Source organism: Chrysochloris asiatica, unplaced genomic scaffold (genome assembly GCF_000296735.1).
Source record: "Chrysochloris asiatica unplaced genomic scaffold, ChrAsi1.0 scaffold00086, whole genome shotgun sequence".
Classification (NCBI taxonomy): domain Eukaryota; kingdom Metazoa; phylum Chordata; class Mammalia; order Afrosoricida; family Chrysochloridae; genus Chrysochloris; species Chrysochloris asiatica.
This window is the reverse complement of record NW_006408604.1, coordinates 2,521,073-2,533,786: the sequence shown is the minus strand read 5'-3', so window position 1 is coordinate 2,533,786 and position 12,714 is coordinate 2,521,073.

Here is a 12,714-nt window from a genome sequence, read left to right as displayed (position 1 = left end):
TAAGTTTCCAAATCACTCATAAACAATTGAGAGTCATAAAAGACCTTGATGTGGGAAATTAGATGACCATACAGTATTTACATTTAGAAAGCTAATCCTGACTGTGGGGAGGGGGCAGAGGTTAGTGAAAGAAGAGATAAAAGTTGATAAATCCACTAGTTTCCTGTTAAAATAGCCCAGGAAACCATGAAGGGAGAAGAGCAGAGAGCAGAACCCTACCCATGGAGACAGCTATCCCCAAGATGGAGGCAGAGATGATGACGTGCAGAGATGGAGCAGCTGGGGGGTGGAAGGAGCAGGCATATAGGATGTACTCTTTCATTGATTGGTGATGCATGGAGGGGATTGTAACCATGGTAATGAAACAATATACAATAGGATGAATGTAAAACTGATATTCTCCCATATAAACTGTCACATAATTCACAGTAAAACTTAAAAAAAAAAAAAAAAATAGCCCAGGAAAGAAAAGGAAAAGGTCGATGCCAAAGGAGTGATGGTTGAAGTAAGAGCAGGAATAGGAAGATGAAACAGATTCAAGAGACATTTTAGAAATTTAATTGACAGACAATCACAACTTCTACTACTCCTGCATCCATTTTTTTTTCTAATGTTTTATTGTGAATTATGTGATAGTTTAGATGGGAGAACATTAGTTTTACATTCATTCTATCGTATATCATTTCCTTGTCATGGTTTCAATCCCCTTCATGCATCATCAGCCAACCAAAGGGTATACCCTTCAAGCCTGCCCCCCACATCCCTCCGGTCTTCAGCACACAGTCCCTCTCCCTCTCTGGATCTAAAGTCCCCAGCTGCTCCTTCTCTCCACATCATTGTCTCTGCCTCCATCTCAGGCATCACTGTTTCTCTGGGCAGGGTTCCGCTCTCCACTCTTCTCCATTGATGGTCCTAGGGACCTCTGCTCCTAGACTGGAAAGTTAATCACTCCCCTCCTTGCTATCAAACATCTACCTTTACATTTCCAACCCTCACAATCTGTCCTGATAACAATTATTCACTATTGTATCACAAGAGACCCACCTAGACAGATTGGATACTGCTCAGTGGAGATTCTACCTTCCTCCAGGCCCTATGGAGTAGGTTCCCTCTTGAAAGCTTATAAGCCAGTCACTTCTTGCCTTTGTAGCCCCACCCCACCCCCATTTTGGATAGCCAATGTCCAAGTTGCCCATCCCTGTCTACTTTGTGTGTGGAGGAGATGGGAATGATTCTGACTGTAAAGATTTGTTCCCTCATTTGAGCTACTGCATCCATAGGTGGCTTTTTACAGGATCTAATTGTGCATAACAGGCAGAAAACCCTGTACTTGTAGCCATACTAAGATTTACATTTAGCCTAAAGGCCAAAAGAAACATCATGCATAGAATTTAAAAGGTTGTTGCTGTAGTTGTTAGGTGCCCGTAAGTCAGCTCCCACTCATACTGATGCTATGCACAACAGAAGGAAACACTGCTTGGGCCTGCAACATCCTCACAATCATTGTTACACTTGATCCCATCGCTGCTGCCACAGTGCCAATCCATCTCGTTGGGGTCTACCTGTTTTTCATTGATCCTCCACTTTACCAAGCATATATCCTTCTCCAAGAATGGGTCCCCAACTGATAATATGTCTAAAGTATGAGAGACGGCGTCTCACTAACCTAACTTCTCACTGTACTTCTTCAGTACAGATTTGTTTATTCTTTTGGCCATCCATCATGCTTTTAATATTCTTCTCTAACACCATAACTCAAATGCATCAATTCTTCTATGGTCTTCTTTATTCACTGTCCATCTTTCACATGCATATTAGGCTAGTGAAAATATCATGGCTTTGGTCAAGCACATCTTAATCCTCAAACGGACATCTTCGTTCTTGGACACATTAGAGGGGTCTTATGCAGAAGATTTGCCTAATGTAATATGTCATTTTGATTTCTTGAGTGGATCCAAGTAACATGAAGTCTTGACAAATTCAATCTTTTCTTCATTTATCATGATGTTTTTTATTGGCCCAGGTGTGAGGATTTTTATTTTCTTTACATTGAGGTGCAACCCATACAGAAGACTGTGGTCTTTGATCTTCATCAGTACATGCTTTAAGTCTCTTGCTTTTCAGCAAACAAGGTTGTATCTTCTGCATATCACAGGTTGTTAAATTGATATATAGATGCCTCCAGTCCAATTACCATGCTCTTCTTCATATAATCCAGATTTTCAGATTATTTGATCAGCATACAGATTGAATAAATATGGTGAAAGAATATAACCCAGGCGCATACCTTTCCTGCCTTTAAACCATTCACTATCCCCATGTTCTGTTCTTTTGGTCTATGTACAGGTTCTTCATAAGCACAATTAAATTTTCCAGAATACCCATTATTTGTATGTTGTCCATAGCTTATCATGAACCACAGAGTCAAAAGTTCTGTGTAGTCAATAAAGCACAGGTAAACATCTATTATTCTCTGCTCTTAGCCAAGGTGCATCTCATGTCAGCTATGATATCCCTCACTCCACACCCTGCTATGAATCCAGCTTGAACCTCAGTCAGTTCCCTATCAATGTATTGTTGCAGTCATTTTTTGTTTTTAGCAAAATTTGGCTTGCATGGGATATTAATGATATTGTCCAATGATTTATGAATTTCATTGGGTCACCTTTTTGGAATGGGCCCAAATATTGATCTCTTTCCATCAGTTGGCCAGGTAGCTGCCCTCCAAATTTCTTGACATAGATGAATGAGTGCCTTCAGTACTGTATAAGTTTGTTGAAATTTTTCAATATGTATTACATCAGTTCCTGGAGCCTTGTTCTTTGCCAAAGCCTTCAGTGCACATTAGACTTCTTTGTTCAGGACCATTGGCTCTTGAGCACATGTTATCTCTTGAAATGGTTGAATTTCAACAAATTCTTTTTGGTACAGTGACTATGTATTCCTTCCATCTTCTTATGATGGTTTTCATCATCACTCAATATTTGGCCCATCGTTTTTGTTGTTAAGTGCCGTACAGTCAATTCCAATTCGTAGCAACCCTGTATAGGGTTTCAGAGGAGTGGCTGGTGGGTTTGAACTGCTGACCTGGTAGTTCAAAATGAGCTTGTTGTCTAGCGTTTATTCTATGGTGCCACACTAGGACTCCATTTTGCACATCAAGGCTTGAATTTTTTTCTTCAGTTCTTTCAGCTTCGAAAATGTTGAATGTGTTCTTTCCTTTTGGTTTTCTAACACCACGTCTTTGCATATTTTATTATAATATTTTGGCTTTGTTTTCTGGAGCTACCCACTGAAATTTTCTTTTCAGCTCTTTTACCTCCTCATTTCTTCCATTTTTAGCATCTCTGTGCTGGAAAGGAAGTATCAGCATCTCTTCTGGCATCCATTTTGGTTTTTCCTTCTTTCTTATCTTCTTAAGGATCTTTTGCTTTCTTGTTGTATGATGTTCTTGATGTCATACCACAACTCTTCTGGTCTTCAGTCATTAGTGTATAATACATCAAATCTAAATTCACTTGGAATATGTTCAAGGTCATAGTTTGACTCTCGTGAACTTGTTTTAATTTTCTTCAGCTTCAGCCTGAACTTGCATATGAGCAGTTGATGGTCTGTTTCAGTTTACCCTGGTTTCATTTTGGCTGATGATATGGAGCTTTCCACAGTCTCTTATCACAGATGAGGTTTAATTTCTGTGTATTTTATCTGATGGGCCATATGTCTAGTCATTTTTTATGTTGATCAGAGCCACATGGTTGGGAACCATGCCAGTATGAATTGGGAGCTGGCTGTGCCTCTTTGGTGTACCATTTTGATTCCTGGATTCAGGTGGGCTTGACTCCAGTCCTACAAAACCTACAGAGTCATCAGAAGATCAGTAAACCAGTCACTCTACTTCCAGATTCCCTGTAGTCCTAACAAACTCTGAAACCAAATCCATTAAGGGCCCCCACAAACTACATATTTGTACCTTATTTGTAACATAGACAGGGGAAAATATATTCATAAATACAGGGTTGAGCGGGGAGAAGGTGAGCAAAGGCTAACTGTATGAGTGTGGGTATTGTTAGAATGTTTACAGGAGTCAGGACAAAGAGGAATCTGGGTAAATCAGAGGAAGACAAACAGATAGACAGACATAAATGCAATTAGCATTAGCCCAAAAGTGAGAGAAGACAGAAAAAAACTAGCAAAGAGAGCGCAAGTACATCTGAGAAGGAAGCCACAGAGAAGCCTGCTTAAAAGAGAGAAAATATTGAGAGAGGGGGGAAAAATGTAGTGTAAAAAATTGTCTCTAAAGTCAAACTACTAAAAACAAGGAAACTAATATGGTACATTGCTTCTGATAATTCTTTAGAACTAGTTAGTTCTTGTGTAACTGAATGCTCAGGATAAGTTGTCTCACTTGATCAAACCATGTGTTTCCTGGAGCCAGGCACTGAGGACCACAGTACTTGCTGTATTTCCCCTTTTACTTCAAAATTGAGTGCCCTGGACACAGATAATACTGAGGCCAATAGGAACTCCATCTAGGGTCAGGAACTCCACTGCCACATTCCTCCCACACATAGCTCATGAGATCCTCTGGGTCCAACAACTTCACTGTCTACTGTCTGTTTTTACAAATAAGACAACTTCAAAATGGCCAGGATACAACAATTTTAGTTCCTACGAAGAAACAAGATGAGGCATTCTGCTCCTTAAAGATTTACAGCCTTAGAAACCCTGTACAGTGTCGCTATGAGTCAGAACCAACTCCACAGCACATAACCACCACCATACATGTACACATAGAGAAGTTCACCATCCTACAATTGTAGAGTTACATGTCCTCAGGGCAAAAGAGCAAGACTCCGTTCTGTTCATCTACCACATTTGTAGCAGGCCACACCCTCAAGGAAGCATACCCCTCAGCTGATTGGCTCCTCCCAGCCAACCATTACAAAGTCCACTAAGCAGGCACTAGATTTCATTTCCAAGGGAACAAGCATATCACTACTGCCACATCCCTGGAAATCTTGGCTCACTTGAATTGACACAGAATCTCAACCATTACAGTCCACGCTTGTCAACTCAGAACCTAAGAACTATATGCATGTTGTTGTTGTTAAGTGCCGTCAAGTTGGCTCCGACCCATGGCAACCCTGTACAGGGTTTCCAAGGCTGTAATCTTCACAGGAGCAGAAAGTCTCATCTTTCTCCTGCAGAGCAGCTGGTAGTTTCAAAACGCTGACCTTAACGTTCACAGCCCGATTTGTAACCACTATGCTACCAGAGCTCCTTATGACCTATATGCATAATCTCTAAATAAAGAAAATTATAAAGCCATGCTTGCGCCTAACACGATATAGCTGAATCACATACAACCTAAAACACACTGGCCCCATTAACATCTAATATATCACAAATGAAGAAACAAAAATATTTGGTGCACACATACAAAACAAAATAAATATTAATTTAAATGCCCAAAGAGCGCATTCTGCAAGCCAGCTGCTGCCCATTGTCACACAGCCTCACTCAGTCCTTGGTCCTAAAGTCCACACTGTCTTTCTGTACCACTTCCTCTGCCACCATCTCTCTGTATTGCCACTTTTCAAGGCAGGGACACCAAGGTCCACTCATGAGCTTCCTTCTTGATGGTCCTGGTATCATCTTCTCCTGAAATGAAAGATAACTACTCCCTCATTTTAGCTATACATCTTCTACAATTACAGTTACAACGATCACAATTAATCCTACTAACAATTACTCACAACTAAAATCTTAAAATCCTATCAGCATCATCCCAACCCCTTTTCACAAAACCCATCTGGAAAATAGGAAAACTAGTCAGTGGGGATTCTCTCTTTACCCCTCACTCTAAAACTAAGCACATACATGAAAGCTTGTAAGTCAGCCACTTCTCTGCTATTCATAAGGTTTTCAGTGACTAAATATTCTAAAGTAGTTCATCACTTTTCTTCTTAGTCCATCTTTGTCTGAAAGCTCATCTGAAACCTGTCCACATGGGTGACCCTGATGGTATTTAAAATGCTGCTGGCATAGGTTTCAGAATCACAGCAACTCACAAGCCACCACAATGTAACAAACTGACAGACAAGTGATGGCCTTTGGTTTTAAGTTGAAGCTGCCACTTTCAATTTTGAGGAGATCTCTGTGCATGTGCAGTAGAACCCTCCAGTGTTGGGGGTGGGGTGTCTATTCGCTCAGGCATCCCCTCTAGTCACCAGAATGGAGGTGCACAGACAGCGAGAGACCAATGAACAGCTACCCAAAAAAAAAAGAATGCCTACATCTGTATCTCTGCAGTTTTGTCAGGTGTTCGTGGCTGTTCTGATCCTTCCCCCGCTTGGTCTCTCCCAAGATAGCAGCTCCAGAAGCAGCTGAGTGTCTTGAATTAGAAAACAATGGATTTCTTGATTCTGCTACAAATTCCCCTAGCTGTAAGCCTTCCAATCTTCTAAATATTCCTTTATAGGTGGTTCAGAGTTCTGGCACCATCCCCTGAGCCTGCTTGGTCTGGTATTCTGTGTTGTTGCTGTCAGAGCTCCTCACTGCATATCTACCTGATCCGCCATCTTGTTAGATGAAGAAAAGAAAGAAGGAAAGCAGAGAATATCAGAAAGATGTTTACCTGTGATTTATTGACTATGCAAAGGCTTTCGATTGTGTGGATCATGACACGCTATGGACAACATTGCGAAGTATGAGTATTCCTGAACACTTAATTGTGCTCATGAGGAATCTGTACCTGGATCAAAAGGCAGTTGTTGGAACAGAACATGGGAACACTGAATGTTTTAAAATTAAGAAAGGTATGCAACGGTGCTATATTCTTTCACCATACTTACTCAACTTGTATGCTGAACAAATAATGCGAGAAGCTGGGTTCTATGAAGAAAAACGTGGCATTAGGATTGGAGGAAGACTCATTTACAACCTGCAATATGCAGATGATACAACCTTGATTGCTGAAAGTGAAGAGGACTTAAAACATTTACTGGTGAAGATCAAAGAACAGTCTTAGGTATGGATTGCATCTCAATGCAGAGAAAACAAAAATCCTCACCACTGGACCAATCAGCAACATTCTTATCAATGGAGAAAAGATTGAAGTTGTCAAGGACTTCACTCTTCTTGGATCAACTATCAACACTCACGGAAGCAGCAGTGAAGAAATCAAACAACGTATTGCATTAGGCAAATCTGCTGCACAAGGCCTTTTTAAAATGTTGAAGAGCAAAGATGTCAGATTGAGGACTAAGGTGTGCCTGACCCAAATTATGATATTTTCAATAACCTCATATGCATGTGAAAGCTGGACAGTGAATAAGGAAGATGAATTAATGTGTTTGAATTATGATGTTGGAGGAGAATATTGAAAATGCCATGGGCTTCCAAAAGAACCAATAGATCTGTTTTGGAAGAAGTGCAGCCAGAGTGCTCCTTAGAGGCCAAGATGGCCAAACTTTGTCTCTCATACTTCAGACATGTTATCAGGAGGGACCAGTCACTGGAGAAGGATATCATGTTTGGTATGGTAGAAGGTCAGAGAAAAAGAGGAAGACTCCCAACGAGATGGATTGGCCAAGTGGCAGCATCGATGGACTCAAGCGTGGCAACAGTAAGTAGTAAGGTTGGCCCAGGATGGGGCAGTGTTTTGTTCTGCTGTGAATAAGGTCACTATGGGAGCTCTGGTAGCGTAGTGGTTACGAATCGGGCTGTGAATCGCAAGGTCAGCAGTTGGAAACTACCAGCTGCTCCGCGGGAGAAAGATGAGGCTTTCTGCTCCTGTAAAGATTTACAGCCTCGGAAACCCTGATCAGGGTCGCTATAGGTCGGAACCAACTCGACGGCACTTAACAACAACAGGTCAGCCACTTCATGCCTTTATACCCATCCACTTTCATAGCCAATTTCTAAATTGCCAGTTTCTCTGATAGCGTAGTGGTTATGAATTGGGATGCGAACCGCAAAATCAGCAGTTCGAAATTACCAGCTGTTCCGCGGGAGAAGGATGAGGCTTTCTGCTCCCATAAAGATTTACAGCCTCTGTAACGCTGTACAGGGTCGCTATGAGTCGGAACTGACTCCATGGCACATAACAACAACCAACCCAGTACACTAAGGAGACAAGCATCTTCCTTGATATAAGAATATTCCATTCCAACTGGAATTTTGAGCAACAGCTTCATAAGTAAAAGTCCAGTCCAACAAATTGTACCAATTGACACTTGCTCACAGTGTCAATAAACAAAACATCTTTATCTTCATCTTGTTGGGTCTGGTCAGCTCAATCCTAGCTATCCAACCTAGGTCAAATAGGTACCAGCTACAAGTTGGGGAGTTCACAGAAATCCCTAAACTTCTGACCAGACTAGTCAGCCTTCCTGCTCCTCTTATCTGGAGGTCAACATGTGCTAGTAGAACACTTGCAAACTCAACTCTTGTCTTCATTGCTGCATTTCCCCCAACTCCATTCACATGCAGATCCAGGTGGTCACCAGCAAGCATACAACTTGGAGGTTCACTTTAACTTTCAGTCCTACAAGGCAGTTTTCTCTTATGGGCTGACTTTCCTTTCCTTGAAATCCCAAAATTCACAGAGTTGCAAACTGTCAGCTGTTTTTTATCTGCTTGAATTAATCTCCTAGCAGTTCTGGTTTGGGCTGCAAGTCTTTTCAAATGCAAATGTCCCAACTGGGAAAGCTCAGGATTCTACCTAAAGCCCCAGATTCTGTTGTTGTTGTTAAGTGTCCTTGAGTCAATTGTGACTCATAATGACCCTGTATAGAGTTTCTGAGGAGCAGCTTGTAGGTTTGAACTATGGACCTTGTGGTTCGAGGTCCAGGGCTGATCCTACAAGCGCCACACCAGGAGTCCAAAGCCCCATGTACTCGCTACCAGAGCTTAAAGCAAGAAGCCTACTCCCTCCCACCCCCCCACCCCACAACGTCTAATTTCCTTTTTAGAAAATCCTATGTTAAGTGCCATTGAGTCAATTCCAACCCATAACAAGCCTGTATAGAGTTTCTGAGGAGTGGCTGGTGGGTTTGAACCACCGACCTTGCCATTCAAACTGACCTTATAGTCTAGTGCGTTATTCCACAATCCCACACCAGGACTACACACACACACACACACTCACACATTTTATATGTATTTTAGATATATGTGTGTTTTATATATATATATAGAGAGAGAGAGTTTATCATCTTAAAATTGTAGAGTCTCAGGTCCCCAACAGAAGAGACAGCCACTTTCATTTTCTTTTGATGATTTCTTCATCCTTCAATATTTTGCCCATAGAATCCTTCACTATTGCAAATCAAGGCTTTAGCTTTTTTTTTTTTCAGTTCCCTCAGCTTGAGAAATGCTGAGTTTTCTTCCCTTTGGTTTTTCTAACTATAGATTGTTTCCACATTTCGTTATGACATTTTAATTTGTCATTTCAAGCTGACCTTTAAATTTTTCTGTTCAGCTCTTTATCTTCTCATTTATTCTATTTACTTTAGTATCTTTATGCTAAAGAGTAAGTTGCAGAGTCTCTTTTGACATGCATTTTGGTCTTTTCCTTCTTTCTTGTCTTCTTAATGACCGTTTGCTTTCTTACTGTATGATGTTCTTGATGACATCCCACAGCTCTTCTGGTCTTCAGTCTTTAGTGTCTAATGCATCAAATCTGTTATTCAGATGATGCCTAAATTAAGGTGGGATATGGTCAAGGTCATATTTTGACTCACATGTTTTCATTTTCTTCAGCTTCAGCCTGAACTTGCATATGAGCAATTGATGGTCTTTTTCACAGTCTGCCCCGGACTTGTTTTGGCAGATGATATGGAATTTTCCCACCATCTCTTTCCACAGATGTAGTCAGTTGGATTTTTTGTGTATTCCATCCAGTAAGGTCCATGTGTATAGTTGTGTTTTATGTTGTTTTAAAAAAGTATTTGCAATGAAAAAGTCACTGGTCTTGCAGTTTATCATGTGATTTTTAGCATCATTTCTATCACCAAGACTATACTTTTCAACTACTGATCCTTCTTTATTGTTACTAACTTTTCATTCCAACTGCCAGTTATTATCAATACATCTTCATTGCATGGTTGATCAATTTCAGACTAAAGAAGTTGATAGAATTCTTCAAGGTCCTCATCACTGGTTTTAGTGGTTGCACGTAAATTTGAATAATAGTGATATTTAACTGTTATTAACTATCCTATCACAGACAGCCTTGTACCTCAAGACACATCTTGATATGTTCTTTTTGATGGCCTATGTGATGTCATTCCTCTTCAATTTGTCATTCCTGGCATAGTAAACCATGTGATTGTCAGATTCAAAATGGCCAATACCAATCCATTTCAGCTCACTAATGCCTAGGATATCGATGTTTATGTGTTCCATTTCATTTTAGACAACTTCTAATTTTCCTAGATTCATACTTCATGCATCCAATGTTATGATTATTCATGGATTTTTACAGCTATTGCTCTCATTTTGAGTTGTGTCCCATGAACAAAGGAAGGTCCAGAAGACTACTCCATTTGTGTCATTATGGTCAACTCAATTTTGAGGAGGCAGCTCTTCCTCAGTTGGATTCCAACCTGAGGGGATCATCTTCTTGCACGGCATCTAATAATATTCTGGTGTTCTTCATCAGTGCTGACAGTGTTCCACTGATATTCATAAGGTTTTCAATGACTAAAAGTTTGGAAGTAGTCCATCTCTCCTTTTTTCTAATCTGTCTTTGTATGGAAGCTCAACTGAAATCTGTTCAACATGTGTGACCCTGGTGATATTTAAACTACCCCTGATATAGCTTCCAAGATTACAGCAACATGCTAGACACCACAGTAGAACAAACTAATAGATAAATCGTGGTGGAGGACATTATGCTGAGTGAAATTAGTAAAGTATGAAAGGACAAACATTGTATGAGACCAATGATGTAAAATATTAAAACAAAGGTTTTCTTGATAAAAGAAGGCGCTCTGGTAGCGTAGTGGTTACGAATCGGGCTGCAAACCTTAAGGTGCGCGGTTTGAAACTACCAGCCACTCCGCGGGAGAAAGATGAGGCTTTCTACTCCCGTAAGGATTTACACCCTCGGAAACCCTGTACAGGGTCGCTATGGGTCGGAACCGACTTGACGGCACTTAACAACAACAACAACATAGGGGGAAGAGAGGGAATAAGGAAAATTATTCATGGACTGGAGTTTAGACACATGTTAACATGGGTGGTAAGACAGGCAATATACAACAGGAGAGAGATTAGCATAGGAAAGCTAAAGATAGCAGGAGCCACAGGGAGGAATGCAATAAATAGTTCAAGTGAATAGAGGTAAATGTTGTTAACTGTTGGTACATGAAAGTGATTGCAGCCATGTAATGAAGTAAAGTACACCATTTGTTGAATGTAAAACTGATGATCTGCTCTGTAACCCTTCACTCAATTCACTATTAAAAAGTTAGGAAAAAAAAAAAGATGTTTGTAATGAATAAGCAAGCCATCAGTCTTGCAAAATTCTATCATGCAATCTCCAGCATTGTTTCTATCACCAAGGCCATATTTTCTAACACTGACCTTCCTCTTTGTTTCCAACCTTAGCATTTCTATCACCAGTAAATATCAATACATCTTGATTTCATGTTTGATCAATTTCAGACTGAAGATGTTTGTAGAATTCTTCAATTTCATCATCACTGGCTTTAGTAGTTGGCATGTAAATTCAAATAATAGTGGTATTAACTGGTCTTCCTCATAGATATATGAATATTATCCTATCATAGACAGCATTGTACTACAAGATTTGACATGTTCTTTTTGACAATGAATTCAACACCATTCCTCTTCAATATGTCATTCCAAACATAATAAGCCATATGGTTGTAGATTTAAAATAGCCAATACCAGTCCATTTTAGCTCAGTAATGCCTAGGATACCAATCTTTATGTTTTCCATTTCATTTTTGACAACTCCCTATTTTCTTAGATTCAAACTTTGTACATTTCATATTCTGATTATTAATGGATATTTACAACTGTTTGTCCTCATTTTGAGTTGTGCCCCATCAGCAAATGAAGGTCCCAAAATCTTTACTCCATTCACATCATCAGGGTTGACTCTACTTTGAGGAGGCAGCAGTTGTATTTAGAGTGCCTTCCAATCTGAGGGACTCGTCTTGTGGTACCACCTCTGATAGTGGTGGTGGTGGTGGTGGTGATGGTAGTTATGTGCCATGAAGTCTGTTGTGACTCATAGTGACCATGTATTGGGTTTCCAAGGATGTAAATCTTTACAGGAGCAGAAAGCCTCATCTTTCTCCCATGAAACCACTGGTAGTTTCGAACTGCTGACTTTGAGATTAGCAGCCCAACTTGTAACCACTACATTTTCACAGTATTCTGCTGCAATTCATAATGTTTCAATACTCATTATTCTGGTTCTATCTGAGGCTATTTCACTGCTATTCATATGCTTTTCAGTGGCTAAACATTCAGAAGTAGTTTGTCTCTCCTTCCTGTCTAATTTGGAAGCTCAGCTGAAACCTGTTCACCATGGTTTACCTTCTGGTATTTAAAATACGGGTAGATTAGTTTTCAGCATCACAGCAACATGCAAACCACCACAGAACAACAAGCTGACAGACAGGCAGTGAAACTTAAAAAGGAGAGGGAGTAAAAATATTAGATTTATATTTTTAG